The sequence below is a fragment of the Bos indicus genome, chromosome 4, assembly GCF_029378745.1.
Source record: "Bos indicus isolate NIAB-ARS_2022 breed Sahiwal x Tharparkar chromosome 4, NIAB-ARS_B.indTharparkar_mat_pri_1.0, whole genome shotgun sequence".
NCBI lineage: Eukaryota > Metazoa > Chordata > Mammalia > Artiodactyla > Bovidae > Bos > Bos indicus.
The window spans coordinates 54558656-54575896 of record NC_091763.1 but is presented as its reverse complement, the minus strand read 5'-3'; the positions used below and the strand labels follow the sequence as shown (position 1 = coordinate 54575896).

General features: G+C 36.8%; 1 protein-coding gene across 8 annotated transcripts in view; it reads left to right on the top strand.

Moving 5' to 3' along the window:
• Window positions 1–17241, top strand: part of FOXP2 (forkhead box P2) — a 661054-nt gene that overhangs the window by 202126 nt on the left and 441687 nt on the right. For all 8 annotated transcript variants that reach the window (XM_070787815.1, XM_070787814.1, XM_070787813.1 and 5 more), the window contains one exon: window positions 14033–14123. The gene's annotated coding sequence lies outside the window, so the exon portion shown is untranslated. The remainder of the gene's footprint in view (window positions 1–14032; window positions 14124–17241) is intronic.

Here is a 17241-nt window from a genome sequence, read left to right as displayed (position 1 = left end):
ACCTGCCTATTGAGAAATCTGTATGCAGGTCTGGAAGCAACAGTTAGAATTGGACATGGAACAACAGACTGGTTCCATGTAGGGAAAGGAGTACATCCAGGCTGTATATTGTCATCCTGCTTTTTTAACTTATATGCACAATACATCATGAGAAATGCTGGGCTGGATAAAGCACAAGCTAGAATCAAGATTGCTGGGAAACATATCAATAACCTCAGATATGCAGATGGCACCACCCTTATTGAAGAAAGCGAAGAACTGAGGAGCCTCTTGATGAAAGTAAAAGAGGAGAGTGAAAAAGTTGGCTTAAAGCTCAACATTCAGAAAACTAAGATCATGGCGTCCTGTCCCATCACTTCATGGCAAATAGATGGGGAAACAGTGGAAACAGTAAGAGACTTTTATTTTGGGGGGCTCCAAAAGTCACTGCAGATGGTGACTCCAGCCATGAAATTAATAGACGCTTGCTCCTTGGAAGAAAAGTTATGACCAACCTAGACAGCATATTAAAAAGCAGAGACATTACTTTGCCAACAAAGCTCTGTCTAGTCAAAGCTATGCTTTTTCCATTAGTTATGTGTGGATGTGAGAGTTGGACTATAAAGAAAGCTGAGTATCAAATAATTGATCCTTGAAACTGTGATATTGCAGAAGAGTTTGAGAGTCCCTTTGACTTCAAGAAGATTCAGCCTGTCCATCCTAAAAGAAATCAGTCCTGAATATTCATTGGAAGTACTGATGCTGAAGCTGAAACTTCAATACTTTGGGCATCTAATGCGAACAACTGACTCATTCTTAAAAGGCCCTGATGCTGGGAAATATTGAAGGTGGGATAAGAAGGGGACAATGTGTATGAGATGTTTGGATGGCTTCACCAAATCACTGGACATAAGTTTGAGTAAATTTCGGGAGCTGGTGATGTTGTGCTGCAGTCCATGGGATCACAAAGAGTTGGACACAACTGAGTGACTGAACTGAACTGAAATTACCTTCAGAAGAGAATCCACTGTTTGATCCATTGCATTCCTTGGTAGTCATTTTCTTCATTACTGCTTTTAACATTATTGAATTCAAATTACAGTTCATTCAAATAGAGTTTTAATTTCTGGTGTTTTTTTTTTTTTTTTTAAATTTTTCCTTCTGGGCAGATTAGATTGGATGATAGAAGTAGGTTAGTTTTGGTGGAACTTCAGCTGAATGATCAACTTGAGAAAATGAAAGAATTGAATAAAAAACTGTAGATAGGCAGGAAGTAAGAGGTTCATAAATTTAAGTAGCTTTAATATTAATTTAGCACTTATGAAACAGAGATTGTGTCTTGGGTGAAAATACGATAGTGGTAGAAAAGTTTTTATGGCAAAACGTGAATATGTAGAGGATTCTCCTTATGAACAAATACATTAGGGTACAAGACAAAAGAAATGGTATAAGATTAAGACTATGAATTTGTCAAGGGAGGGATTTGGAGATAGAATCCTTTGACAAATGGTTGAGAAAACATTAAAATTCCAAGTTGTCCAGCATTATCAGACTCCTTATATAGTTGTGGTTGTGTATCCCTCAAACGACTAAAACTCCCAGCCTCCTAAATCTTGTTTACATGGTATAATACTTTCCCTAAGGTTAGAGTTCTGGTTCTCTAGAGTGCCTGCATCATGGTTCTATTTCTTCTTGGTTTGAAGGTAATGAACCAAGCATCTCCAGCAGCTAGAGAATCATTTTTATCCATGTTAAGCTTGTCCATTCACTAATTAATGCCCTGTTTACACACTTAGCATTCTGTTAATTTTTGCTGCACATGAGACTCATTTTTGCTGAAAATGAATCACTGAAAGTAAGACAGAAGAAATAAGAAAATTAAATAAACCAGGGATTTTCTCTGAAGATTGTAAATTTTGATCTGCTATTAAACTTGGTGGTTGTTCAGTCGCTAGGTCTTGTCCTACTCTTTGTTACCCCAAGGACTGTAGGACGCCAAGATCCTCTGTCTTCTACAATTCATGGAGTTTGATTGAACTCATGTCCATTGAGTTTATGATGCTCTCTAACCATCTCATCCCCTGCCTCCCTTTTCTCCTTTTGCCTTCAATTTTTCTCAACATCAGGGTCTTTTCCAATAAGTTATCTCCTTGCATCAGGTGACTAAAGTGTTTTAGCTTCAGCTTCAGCATCAGTCCTTCTAATACATATTCAATGTTTATTTCTTTTAGGATTGACTTGTTTGATCTGCTTGCCATGCAAGAGAGTCCCAAAGGGTTTTCTGCAGCACCACAATTTGAAAGCATCAATTCTTTGGCACTTAGCCTTTTTATGACCCAACTCTGACATCCATACATGACTACTGGAAAACCATAGCTTTGACTATACAGACCTTTGTTGGAAAAGTGTTGTCTTTGCTTTTTAATATGCTGTCTAGGTTTGTCATAGCTCTCCTGCCACAGAGCAAGTGTTTTCTAATTTTGTGGCTGCAGTCACCACTGCAGTGATTTTGAAGACCAAGAAAATAAAATCTCTCACTGCTTCCACTTTTTCCCCTTCTATTTGCCATGAAGTAATGGGATAGGATGCCATCTCAGTTGCTTGAATGTTTAGTTTCAAGCCAGCTTTTTTCACACTTCTCTTTCACCTTCATCAAGAGGCTTTTCAGTTCCTTTTAACTTTATGGCATTATGTCATACCATCTGCATGTCTGAGGTTGTTGATATTTCTGCTGGCATTCTTGATTCCAGCTTGTGATGCATATAGCCCAGCATTTCCCATGATGTACTTTGCACAGAACTTAAATACACAGGTTGACAATATCCAGCCTTGCCGTACTCCTTTCCAAGTTTTGAACAAGTCCATTGTTCCACGTCTGGTTCTAACTGCTGTTTCTTTATCTGCATACAGGTTTCTCAAGAGACATGTAAGATTGTCTGGTATTCCCATATCTTTAAGATTTTCCAGTTTGCTGTGATCCACATACTCAAAGGTTTAAGCATAGTGATTCAACAAATGTTGGCAATGTGATCTCTGGTTCCTCTGACTTTTCTAAACCCAGCTTGTATGCCTGAAAGTTCTCAGTTCACATACTGCTGATGCCTAGCTTGAAGGATTTTGAGCCTAACCTTGCTGGCCTGTGAAAACAGGGCAATTGTACGGTAGTTTGAACATTCTTTGGCTTTGCCCTTCTTTGGGGTTGGAATGAAAACTGACCTTTTTCATTCCTGTGGCCGCTGCTGAGTTTTCCAAATTTGCTGACATATTGAGTGCAGCACTTTAACAGTATCATCTTTTAGGATTTGAAATAGCTCAGCTGGAACTTCTTCACCTTCTCCTGTGTCTCCTGCATTGCAGGGAGATTCTTTACCACTGAGCTACTGGGAAAGCCTATTAAACTTAGTAACAATGTTAATAAAAATGATTATTGGTCAAAAGAAATTAGCATCCTTACTTTCTTATACAGGTAAAATGGAAAAGAGGAAATTACCAAAATAGGAAAAGATGAGCAAGAGAATAAAAGGAAACAGAGAAAAAAAGCACTTTGATACATTTTTCTAAGGCTTAGGCATCATACTATAATGAAGGAGTTGAAATCTGATCTATGTATTGTTCTTTATAATCTGAGTGTGTTTAAACCTGCTTTACTAATTCTAGTAGTAGCTTTTTTCTTTCTCATTTTCCTCTAAAGTCTTATACTTGGTCAAGAACAACAATGAAAACTAAAATGGTTTTTGAAGAAATTCTCTTTTATTAACTTTGTGGTTTATTTTTTGAACTCCCACTGAGCACGTACCTCTGTAGAACTAATTAAAGTCAACTCTAGCTTATGTTTGAACTCAAGAGCTTGTTTTCAATCTATTACCTATGGTTGTAAAAGTTTTTGAATTTGGGGTCAGAATTTGTACTTTATTGCCCGAAGTGCTTTTTTTCCTTCTCCAGTTTTTGATATTTTACTGTATTAGTCATGGTATTTAGAGTACTGTGTGGTTTTTGTCTTCCACAACCTATTAGAAATAGTAGACAGTATTTATGTTATTTTGGAGATGTGTTGTTCAGTTTGACTTATAGCAGCATATATATGCATGCTTATGATTTATATGGCTTTAATAATTCTAATTAAATAATTGATAATTATTACAATAAAATAGCTCCAACTTATAAAGGTATGTCATGTAAAAGTGAGTTATATTCACTTGATAAGATCATTTTTTAACTTTCAATGTCATCAAAATTATTTACTACCAGTAATTTTTTTCTTAAAACATAGAGAAAAAAAATAAATATAACCAAAAGCCTTCAGCTTTTAGAATACAAGAATCGTTCTTTTTGTTACTTCAGGAGAAATTCAGTAGGTCATTTAATTCTGATTTGGACAGAGGTGTCACTTTCTCCTCCTGCCTCATAAATAATTATTTCCACATGGGCAATTGATGTTATACTTGGTATCACCCCATGCTTACTTTTACTTGCACAGTATCACATTTTAACTTAGAATCTATCTTTGGCTTTATGGAATATCATTCATTTGAAAGAATGCTTGACTTGTGCTTCAGCAGGCAATAGGGAGAGTACCTTTTATTTCTGTTGTCTCCAGTAGGTGATATACACCTGGTACTTAGTAGGTGTTCATTAATTGAAATGGGCTTCCTTGGTGGGTCAGTGGTAAATAATCCATCTGCCAGTGCAGGAGACAGATTTGATCCCTGGGTCAGGAAAATCCCCTGAAAAAGAAAATGGCAACCCACTCCAGTATTCTTGCCTGGTGAATCCCATGGACAGAGGAGTCTAGCAGGCTTCAGTCCATGGGTTCGCAAAGGAGTTGGATAGGACTTAGGGACTAACAAACAACAACAACATTTGCGGTGATTGAAAAGAAAGAACGTTTTCTATGCAATTAACCATTGCTGTTCAGTAGGTACAAAGTTTTGATTAGGCAAGATGAAAAGGTTCTAGAGAGCTGCTGTACAGCATTATGCCTACAGATTACTGTATTATGTACTTAGAAATTGCTTGAGGCAAGATTTCATGCTAAATATTCTTCCTATGATATAGAAAGAGACACTGATGTATAGAACAGTCTTATGGACTCTGTGGGAGAGGGAGAGGGTGGGAAGATTTGGGAGAATGGCAATGAAACATGTAAAATATCATGTAGGAAACGAGTTGCCAGTCCAGGTTCGATGCACGATGCTGGATGCTTGGGGCTGGTGCACTGGGACGGCCCAGAGGGATGGTATGGGGAGGGAGGAGGGAGGAGGGTTCGGGATGGGGAACACATGTATACCTGTGGCGGATTCATTTTGATATTTGGCAAAACTAATACAATTATGTAAAGTTTAAAAATAAAATAAAATTAGAAAGAAAAAAAAAAGAAAAACAATATGAAGTTTCCTCAAAAAATTAAAAAAAAAAAAAGAATAGAAACAAATGAAATTTGATTTCAAAGTGTATTTATTTATTTGTTTAAATATGGTCATGCATTTTTACAGTTTCACCAGCCAGCTCTGACTTTTGCCCTGAATGAGGTCTAAGAGAGCAGAATCCTGTATGTAACTGACCTAGCATTACTTCTTCCTTTAATGGCTGCTTATTCACCTTCCACCTAACCAGTAGGGTTTGTCTACTCATTGATTTAAGTTTAATTTTTATATTACCTATCTGACTGAATCTTCTACTAAAATATAGATATTTTAAATTCAAAGCTAGAAACAGATTTGTTAATGTGAAGAGTGACGAAAAGTAATATTGTCCTAACTTTGAATTAGTATGTTTTGAACTGTGCCCATAATATCAGCAAAGTTAATATTCATTGTGATTTGAGTTACTTTCAAAGTGAACTTTTTAATCTCAGTTCAACTCCTATGACTATATCTCCTTAATGGTTTGATTGGGATATGGTGGCGCCTGGAGCACTATTTGCTTCACTTTCTTAGATCCAGATGCTATTAACCAAGAAGTGGGTCAATCAAACCAGAATAAATCTTGCAGAGACCCCATTCTGCTAAGATGATGCTTTAATTATTTATGCGTTGTGGCCAAAAGATATTGAATATAAGTTTTGATAATTAAAACACCTCTTCTTTGCAATTCTGAAGGAACTCTTCTTATTTTGTGCTGTATAGAGATGACAGAAGAATAAGTTGAAAACCAAACTCATGTGATAAATCTCATGTAGATTACCTATAATTAGTATTTATGTGTATATGTTTATATGCTCAATAGCTTTGCATTATATGCAATCATCACTTAAGTATGGCTCGAGTATTATGCAGAGAGTCAGACATGATTGAGCGACTAAGCACAGCATGTACCTATCCAGTTCCATGTTGATTGATCAATAGATTAATAGATCCATTTAACAAACATTTATCTAGTGCCTACTATTTGTCAATCAAAGGTTTAGATTTATTGGGCTCAAAAGTGAATTAAACAGACAAAAACATTCCTTTTCTTATGGAGTTCATAATAATCACAGTTAGGATACTAATTGTAGCAAGCTCTCTATATTTCTTTTGGAGGTTTCATAGCGTTTAGCCTTTGCAGGAACCAGCTTTAAAAAATCCTAACTATTTTCTTTCTTGATAATTGCAACATCTGTACAAAATGATAAAGATATGATGCTCCTATCATGTAAATGCCTGATGCAAAAGAAAAAAAAAAGAAATACCTTTTGCAAAGCACGTCCCAAACCCTTCATAAATGTTGGTGGGAATGGAATAACTCAAAGAATATGGACTGCCTTCTAAATAAGTTTAAAAAAATCTTTCCCTATTTATCAGAAGCTTGTTATTGTTTCTCTTATTCTATTTGCATACATCCCCATTGCCCAACGACTAGAATTAAGCCTACAAATTTGTTGCTCTGTTGGGGTTTGATTATTTTCTTGTCACTGAAATGTTGATTTATGCTATCAATCTTTGTGACCAATGTTTATTTGTGTTCTCAGATTTGACTGTAGTTAGCTAGCAATGACACCCCACTCCAGTACTCTTGCCTGGAAAATCCCATGGACGGAGGAGCCTGGTGGGCTACAGTCCATGGGGTCTCGAAGCGTTGGACATGACTGAATGACTTCACTTTCACTTTTCACTTTCACGCATTGGAGAAGGAAATGGCAACCCACTCCAGCGTTCTTGCCTGGAGAATCCCAGGGACGGGGGAGCCTGGTGGGCTGCCATCTATGGGGTCGCACAGAGTCGGACTCTACTGAAGCGACTTAGCTGTAGCAGCAGCAGCAGCAGCTAGTTTGAGATAAAATAATCCTTAAGTTTCACTATTCTCTAAGAAGACCTATGCTGAATTTTCAAAGATATAATTATATCTTATGAAAACAGTATGTAAAATGTTAGTGTAATTTTTACTTTTGAACATCAATTACACATTATGACCTATATGAAAATGTATTTTATTTATTTATTTCAGATTTTAGTGTATTTTGCCAAATCACAACATTCACTAAACAAATATTTTGTATTATGCTTAAGCTTTGCACAAGGTAATTTTTTTTTTTCTTTTCTGTTTGGAAATGATTAAATGGTAGTATTTCTTTTAGGACATATCTTCATTGTTGTTAATTAAAAGACAGAGTAGAAACAAAGAGTTCCAAGTAACATGTTAAGAAAACAAATCTCTTTCTTGAGTATCAGGGAGTTCCTGGTGGGGGGAGGGAAAGACAAGAAAATTAAACTACCTAGTATGGCAACCCACTCCATTGTTCTTGCCTGGAGAATCCCAGGGATGGGGGAGCCTGGTGGGCTGCGGTCTATGGGGTCGCACAGAGTCGGACACGACTGAAGTGACTTAGCAGTAGCAGCAGTAATTGTTCACTTTATTTACTACAGTCCCTTAAAAGAAAAGAGTTTAAACTCTCTGGGAATGCTTGAATTATGCTCTCCTCTCCTACAACAGCAATCCTTAAATAAATATATAATCCAATTTAAAAGGCTAAAAGAAATAGACAAGGGAGTATTTGTAAATGTGAACTTTCATTCAGAACATCTTTGAACACCTCAGCTTAAATTGAATCCTGCCCTTGTGTGTGTAAACATATGTGCGTGCATACATATGTGCGTGCCATGTTGCTCAGCACCCTGAAATCATAAATACTCCCCATTATACTGCACACTTCATGAGAGCAGAGTTATGGCTTATCTCAGAGCGTGGCCAGTGCCTGACATACAGTCAGCAGCGAATCCACGTGTGTGACTGTGAGAGAATTCTTACTTGTCTCTTTGGTTCTGCTCTTGCCTTCTCCGATTTCTTAGTTTTCTTTACTGGCTTAAGGTTTTTTTTAAAATTAACATTTATTTTTAATTCAGCTTTTCCCCCCTAATCTAAGTGATCATTTGGTATATAATTAAGTGATCACTGTGATCAATATTCAATGACTTAAAAAATTTTTTTTTCTTGAGGTTTAAGTTACTAAAATAAGATGTGCTTATTTAAATAAAACCTATATGTTGCAATCTTGATATGTTTTTTATTTTTAAAATTAGCTTCTTGCTTTATCTTTTTTATTTAAAATGAACTTTGGTTAAAGAAATACATGTGCTGAGTTTAAAAAACAAATAAAACAGAAGGTTTATTATAGTGAAAAATAGCAGATGTCTGCCTTGCACCTTCCCACTGTCCAGTCCATCTATACAGAAGGAACACATTTCGGGTTATTTATAACCATAATTATAAATGACATGCTTATTGACATTACTTGATTTATCTATTTTAAACATTAATTTTGGTTAATGAAAATGGAGAAATTAATGGGAGAGAATGGCATATCAATAAAAAAGTGAAATAAAAACTAAGCTGATGGATGCTACAATAGAACTCTACATAAGTGTTTTGGGTCCATAAAAAACAGGTTGGCACTTTAGGTCAATGGCACCCCACTCCAGTACTCTTGCCTGGAAAATCCCATGGATGGAGGAGCCTGGTGGGCTGCAGTCCATGGGGTCACTAAGAGTCAGACACTGAGAGACTTCACTTTCACTTTTCACTTTCATGCTTTGGAGAAGGAAATGGCAACCCACTCCAGTGTTCTTGCCTGGAGAATCCCAGGAACGGGGGAGCCTGGTGGGCTGCTGTCTATGGAGTCGCACAGAGTCGGACACGACTGAAGTGACTTAGCAGCAGCAGCAGCAGCAGACTCCTTTTAAGAATAGCTGTTGTTTAGCTTCCACCAGCAGTAAACAACAGAGCTCATCTTTCTGTATTCTTGACAACACTGGGTAGAATCCAGTATTCATATTTATGCTATTCTGATGACGTAAGTGGTATATCATTTTAATCTGCATCTTCCTGATAAGTGATTTTGAGCATTTTAAACTACTTGAGAGCTGTTCTGGCTTCCCCTTCTAAGGCAGTGCCATTTCAAGTTTTTACTTATTTTTCTATTAGTTTCTTCTGAGTATTCTAATACTGATTCTTTGTTGGCATTAGGTCTTCTCTCAGTTTATCTATGATGTCAGGTGAAACAGAACTGGACCCTATTATCCTCCCCCCATATCTTCTGCCTGTCTTTTGTCTGTGGAAAACTTTCGTCAAAGAATAAGTTTAATTAGAAAAATGAGAACATGTGGAAACAAAGGAAAACAATCAAAGGAAACCAAATAATGTACTCATTAAGTATAGTCAGGGACCTTTAATTCCTTCTACAGGGCTATAGATAACATTCTGAACCTTATCCAATGAGCTGTCTTATAGATACTAAAACACTAGGTGGAAGAAGTTAACTATATGATGACCAGACTGTTCCCATGACATGTGGTGCTGGTGGTTTAGTCGCTAAGTCATGTCTGACTCTGGCTATTCCATCGACTGCAGCCCACCAGGGTCCTCTATCCATGGGATTTCCCAGGCAAGAATACTGGAATAGGTTGCCATTTCTTTCTCAAACCCACAGCAAAGCTACTACAATTCCAAGAATTGATCACAAAGAAATGGAAACAACTGGATCCTGGAATTGATAATTAACTGTATCTAAAACAATTGAGATGACAGTAGTCAGACCACTGATGACCAATTTGAAGATGCCTGTGAGATGACTGCTGTTTCTGCATCTAGTCCCCCTGCCACACTTCTGTCTATAAAAGCTCTTGCCCCACTGGTTGCCAGTGCAGGGGGAGTTGTCCTTTGGACAGACATCTGCCCTCCCTCCCCAGTTGCCAGCATATGAAATAAAGCAAACTTTCCTTTCCACCAACCTGACCTATTAATTGGCTTTTGAGCAGCAAACAGCCAGACCTCACACAGCTTTTGGCAACATTCAGTTCAGTTCAGTTCAGTTGCTCAGTCGTGTCCGACTCTTTGCGACCCCATGAATCACAGCACACCAGACCTCCCTGTCCATCACCAACTCCCGGAGTTCACTCAGACTCACGTCCATTGAGTTAGTGATGCCATCCAGCCATCTCATCCTCTGTCGTCCCCTTCTCCTCCTGCCCCCAATCCCTCCCAGCATCAGAGTCTTTTCCAATGAGTCAGCTCTTTGCATGAGGTGGCCAAAGTATTGGAGTTTCAGCTTCAGCATCATTCCTTCCAAAGAAATCCCAGGGCTGATCTCCTTCAGAATGGACTGGTTGGATCTCCTTGTAGTCCAAGGGACTCGCAAGGGTCTTCTCCAACACCACAGTTCAAAAGCATCAATTCTTCAGCTCTCAGCTTTCTTCACAGTCCAACTCTCACATCCATACATGACCACAGGAAAAACCATAGCCTTGACTAGACGGACCTTTGTTGGCAGAGTAATGTCTCTGCTTTTGAATATGCTATCTAGGTTGGTCATAGCTTTCCTTCCAAGGAGTAAGCGTCTTTTAATTTCATGGCGGCAGTCACCATCTGAGTGATTTTGGAGCCCCCAAAAATAAAGTCTGACACTGTTTTCACTGTTTCCCCATCTATTTCCCATGAAGTGATGGGACCGGATGCCATGATCTTTGTTTTCTGAATGTTGAGCTTTAAGCCAACTTTTTCACTAACCACTTTCACTTTCAAGAGGCTTTTTAGTTCCTCTTCACTTTCTGCCATTAGTCACTGAAAAATTCTAATCTTAGCTTAGTAAAAGTCATTAATTTTATGGCTCATTATTTATGTTTTGTTTCAGAATTGCCTTTTACTTCTAATTTTCAAAAAACTCACCTGAATATTTTCTATTAGCTTTGAAAAGATAATTTTCACATTTTAAAATTGTTTGTGTGCATGTGTGCTTAGTTGCTCAGTTTTGTCCGACTCTTTGCGACCCCATGGATTGTAGCCTGCCAGGCTCCTCTGTTCATGGGATTCTCCAGGCAAGATTAACTGGAGTCCGTAGCCATCACCTTCTCCAGGGGATCTCCCCAACCTGGGGATCAAATCCTGCATTGCAGGTGGATTCTTTACCATCTGAGCCACCAAGCTCTTTAATCTAGTTAAATTTCAAATTTATATTTGGTGTAAAATAAGGAGCTAAGTTTTTGCCATATTCTGAGACTATTTTCCTTTCTCTATACAATGAGTCAGCACCAACCTTTTCTTTTACTTTTGATATCATCTTTATCATACATAAAGTTATCATTGACCTGTGAATTTATTTCTGAAATCTGTATCTCTGTATCTGTCCCTGAATTTGTTGTGTATCCTAATATTTGATAGAGTGAGATCCTTCTCTTTGCCCTTCATTTTTTAACTTAACTTTGATAATAATAGACATTTTATAACATACTTTAAAATGGATTTTTAGATTTTATTTGAAAATCTAGAATTTATAGGTTGATTTAGGAAAAATTGATATTTCTGAATATGGGGAAGTGAAAAATAAGTCAGTATGGAATTAGAAAACAATTTAGGCTGCTACATTTTCATAAGAAAATTTTTTTTTTTTTTTTTTTGGTGGCATGTAGCAGGAAAGAAATGATTGGGGAAGAAAGATCAGCATAAGTAAAGTCAAGGGTAGAGTCTGCTGCTATGCAAAGTTTTGTCATTGAGAGAAATATGGAGAACAGAAGCAACAGAGAGAGAATGCTAGAATGTTAAGAACAGGAGTTTGAATTACCTATATTTTTGTAACTTTGAGTTATGTAATACTTAAGATTAAAACAGTGGTTTCAAGTTATGCTTTGCAGTATATATCTAAGCTTCCTAGAATACCCGCAGGGTAACTGGTGAAAGAATAATGGTGGTACTGAGTATTTGGGATCCTGATTCAGTCAGAATGTTTCATTTTTATCTGCTTAATTAATTGACCTCTCACCAAGGTTCCATTGGAAGAAAGGATTTTTCAGCCAAAAGTGTTTGGAAATGACTTAAATAAAATTACTGAAATGCCTAAATGTTCAGTGAGCATGGTATATGATGTCATCCATCATTTTCAGTGCCTGTGGAAGCACTGCTAATTGAACACGGTACTCTTTCCTGTTGCAGACTTAGGTTCAGTCTCCTTGCAGCTTTTCATGTGGTCCCTAGCAATCAGAGTTGCATGTTTCTTTCCCTTTCTCCCTTGCTTTTCACTTTTCTTTCTTCAGCTACTTGTAAAGCCTCCTCAGATAACCACTTTGCCTTCTTGCTTTTCTTTTTCTTTAGGATAGTTTTGTTGGCAGCCTCCTGTATAATATTATGGACCTCCGTCCATAGTTCTCCAGGCACAGTGTTGACTACATCTAATACCTTCAACCTATTTGTCACCTCCACTGCATATTCATAAGGGATTTGATTTAAGTCATACCTGGCTGGCCTAGTGGTTTTCCCTGCTTTCTTTAGTTAAGCTTGAATTTTGCCATGAGAACCTGATGGTCTGAGCCACAGTTAGCTCCAGGTCTTGTTTTTGATGACTGTATACAGCTTCTCCATCTTCGGCTACACGAATGTAGTCAATTTGATTTTGGTATTGACCATTTGGTGATGTCCATGTGTAAAGTCATCTCTTGTGTTGCTGAGAAAGGGTACTTGCTATGACCAGTACATTCTCTAGCAGAATTCTGTTCGTCTTTGTGCTGCTTCATTTTGTTCTCCTAGGCCAAACTTGTCTGTTACTCCAGATATCTCTTGACTTCCTGCTTTTGCATTCCAATCCCCAATGATGAATAGAACATCTTTTTTTGGTGTTAGTTCTAGAAGTCTTCTAGGTCTTCGTAGAACTGATTAGCTTCTTCACTAACTGTGGTAGGGGCATACACTTGAATTATTCTAATGTTGCATGGCTTGCCTTGGAAATGAACCAAGTTCATTCTTTAATTTTTGAGGTTGCACCCAAGTACTGCATTTCAGACTCTTGTTGATTATGAGAGCTACTCCATTTCATCTATGGGATTCTGGCCCACAGTGGTAGATACAATAGTCATCTGAATTAAATTTGCCCATTCCTGTCAATTTTAGTTCACTGATTCCTAAGATGTCAATGTTTATTCTTACCATCTCTTGCTTGACCACTCACAACTTACCTTGAATCATGAATCTAACATTCCAGGTTCCTATGCAGTACTGTTTTTCTCATCATCAGATTTTTCTTTCATCACCAGACACATCCACAACTGAACATCATTTTGGCTTTGGCCCGGCTGCTTCATTCTTTCTGGAGCTATTAGTAGTTCTTCTCCACCCTTCCCTAGTAGCATATCAAACACCTTCTGACCTGGGAGAAGAAATGCTTACTATTAATTTGTTAATTGTGGAAAGACCTACAAAACTCATTAAGTATGTGTTGAAGAGGCAATTGAAATCAGTCATGTTTTCATTTGGGAACCTTGAGACATAAATAATTTTATTCTTGTAAATTACAAAATTTAATCATCAAAAGTTTAAACCTGGAAAATCAGTATAAGAATGGGAAGTAAAATCTGTTTCTTGAAAGTGTGCTTAGTGCTGTCCTATGGTCCTTGCTTTGTACCAAACAGTGGCTTTAAAGTTTTCCAAAATGTAGGAAAGCAATTTTATACACGTTTGAAGATTCCCAAAGCAAAGAATGCTTTATACTTACCTTTAGGTTTAGTATGTTTTATGGTGAAATCATTGAAGTAATTGGGACATAAATGAAAACTTAATTTTCAAAGCAGTGACAATTGTTTGTCTCTATTAACAGGGCTGCTCTAATGTGATACTGGAATTGAATTTACCTAGGGCTCCATATCAAGGTTGACTTGCAAGTCTTATTGAAGATCTGAGAGAAATAGGTAAGTGGCCTTTTGGTGATAAGTCTCTTTCATTCATTGTGCTTAATTATGTTTTTCTAAGGTTTATTTTGTCCTTTAAGTTTTTGGTTAAGTATCTTTGCTCAAAGGTTAAAAAACAAAACAAAACAAAACAAAAACAGTGAACCATAGAGACATATCATGCATGGCAATAGGAGTTTTTAATCACTGTTTATTCTCTTGGGCTTTTTATTTCATTTCTTATTGTGCTCCTTCTTCCTTTTAAACCTGATCTCACTTTGTCTTTTGAAAATTAACACAAATATATGAAGAATGTGAATTTGATTTTGAATTATTGGGAATAAATGATTAGACAAGAGAAGCACTTGAAGTATTTTCTGTTACCACTATGCTGGCCTATTTATACTGATGTTTTCAGTACTATTTTATTAAGATCCAGTTGATACTTAGGAGAATCTAGAACTGTCAGAAACTAGGGAGAATAGCATACTGCTGCTGCTGCGTCACTTTAGTCGTGTCCGACTCTGTGCGACCCCATAGACGGCAGCCCACTAGGCTCCTCTGTCCCTGGGATTCTCCAGGCAAGAACACTGGAGTGGGTTGCCATTTCCTTCTCCATTGCATGAAAGTGAAAAGTGAAAGTGAAGTCACTCAGTCGTGTCCGACTCCTAGCGACCCCATGGACTGCAGCCTACCAGGCTCCTCCGTCCATGGGATTTTCCAGGCAAAAATACTGGAGTGGGGTGCCATTGCCTTCTCCGGAATAGCATACTACTAACGATTTTTTCTTGAAAGTTTGATTTTTTAAAATAAACTCCTGAGATCTAGCAAGTCAGCTATTTAGAAATCATTTATTTTTTTTAGTGTTATACTTCTTTCAATATAATGGTAGTTTTCCTTGATATTTACAGTGCCATTTTAGAGAACTTGAACTCCATTGTTTGTTACAAAGCAAGGACCACAGAGATAGTATGAGTTGCAGTTCCAAGAGATGCAGATTCTATCTCCCACTCTTACGCTATAATGTCTCTGTGAAATTAGTGTTTCAGTGTCATTTCTTGACTATGGTATCAGTCAAGCAGTTATGTTATAGGGGGCCAAAGTTGTAATTATATAGTTACAAAAAGAAAACTGAAAAAAAAATTCCAGATGAGTCGTTTACATCATTTCCCTCTCTAGTCTTTACCCCCAGAGAAAGGGGAACCCTGATGCTCTGACTTCTTAAAATTATGATTTTTTCTTGCCCATGCTACATCAGAATTCTTTATCAAGTGGGTTCACCAAAAATGTAAGATGGGTCTCAAGGATCCTCGCTGTGATGCCTAAATTGCTGTAGCCGTTTCTAAAACTTTATCTAGATAGATGCTTATCTTCCCTGAGAGAATTTTGTCAAGGTACTTGAATCATGTAGTCAGTTATTTCTTAGGTACTGGTACTGTTTTGCCTGTGGAATTTTGCTTGTTTTGTCCCAACTTTATAATTCTGTCAGACATACAAACAAAATCATTTCAGTTCAGTTGCTCAGTCGTGTCCGACTCTTTGCGACCCCATGGACTGCAGCATGCCAGGCTTCCCAGTTCATCACCAACTCCTGGAGCTTGCTCAAACTCATGTCCATCAAGTCAGTGATGCCATCCAACCATCTCATCCTCTGTCGTCCCATGGAAGTCCCAAAAACAAAAAGAATGAATCCACATGTATTTAGCATTTAAAAACTTGGAAACATTTTGATAACTTTTTACTTCATTTTACTTTTTCATTAAACTCATTAATTTTACTGTTGCATTTTTTATGATTTAAGTAAGGTGGCCATTATTATTCATTATTTAGTAAGTGGAGAAACTAAAAGTTTTGGCAAAGAATTTCAAGGACTTGGAAAAAATGGTGGAGATTATTGTGATATTATAGTTGATAATAAATAATTATGTGTTATTAGAATTCAGATCTGCTTACACCCAATCTTTTTTTTCTTCTGTGTTATTTATTCTTACCATAGATAATGGTTATGTTGATAAAGCCTGTCATTGTAAGACCTTTAATATTAAATTCTCATTTGTGGAGTAGTAATAGGACATTTGTTTTAGTAATAGCAGGGGAATTTTAGATTTATGAGTAGGAGTTACCTGACAGTGAACATCATGGAACCATGAAAGAAATGACTTTTAGAAAACAGAGAGTCTTTTTCTCAGAAGGGTACATAATTGTGTGTGTATTAAAATGCACAGCTATTTTCAAGAAATACTCATTTTCTTCTTTCATTTCCACTGTTCCATTCCTTTCCCTCCAGAAATCCCTAAAGTGAATATTTGTTTTCAAACGATTATCCCCATTTTACCTCTCATAGAAGTTTGCAGAACCTGACCTAGATTATACAAAATAGGAACTAAAATATTCTACATAGCTTCCAACTAAGATTGTGTATATGGGTAAATGGTTACTTAAAGTGTGTATGTGTACATGTGTATTTTACTTCATAATATTTACAGTTATTTCCAGAGTTTCTATTGTAAGAGTATTAAATTCAAATAAAAGATCAGTTTTAGTTATTTCAGTGGAGTAGAAAAAACTTCATTCACATACTTATACATATTGCTGTAAGTTTCACAAATTATAAAAATTAGGCATCATACCTGACAAAATATTTGCTCTAATTTTCAAATTATTAAAAAATAAATGAACTATGCAGGAAGATGATTTGGCTAAGGAGGGGCTGGACAAGCGATTCAAATATGTGGTGTGCACACATTTTTTGGTAAAATGAAACAGACTGAATAAAACTGTAAATACAGAGGCTGTAGCATATCACTGTTGAGAATGTAAGCTTGGGAATCATATTACTTAGATTTGAATTATGGTTCAAAAACAAACCTACCATATGTGAAACCTTAGGTCATTTAAACTCTCTAACTCTTAATTTCTGAATCTAGAAAAAAGAGATAATAGTGCCTATTTCTTAGAGTTGATTTAAGGACTAAATGTGTAAATACATATAAAGAGAATAGTAATCTTTTTTTTTTTTTTTTTTTAAAGTTAGTTTTATTTTGTTCCCTATTAACGTGAGTCTCAAAGTTTGACTGTATTTTCCAGGGCACCTGATCAGTGTCCTGACTAGCATTCTAACTTTGGTCCGTGAAATGGT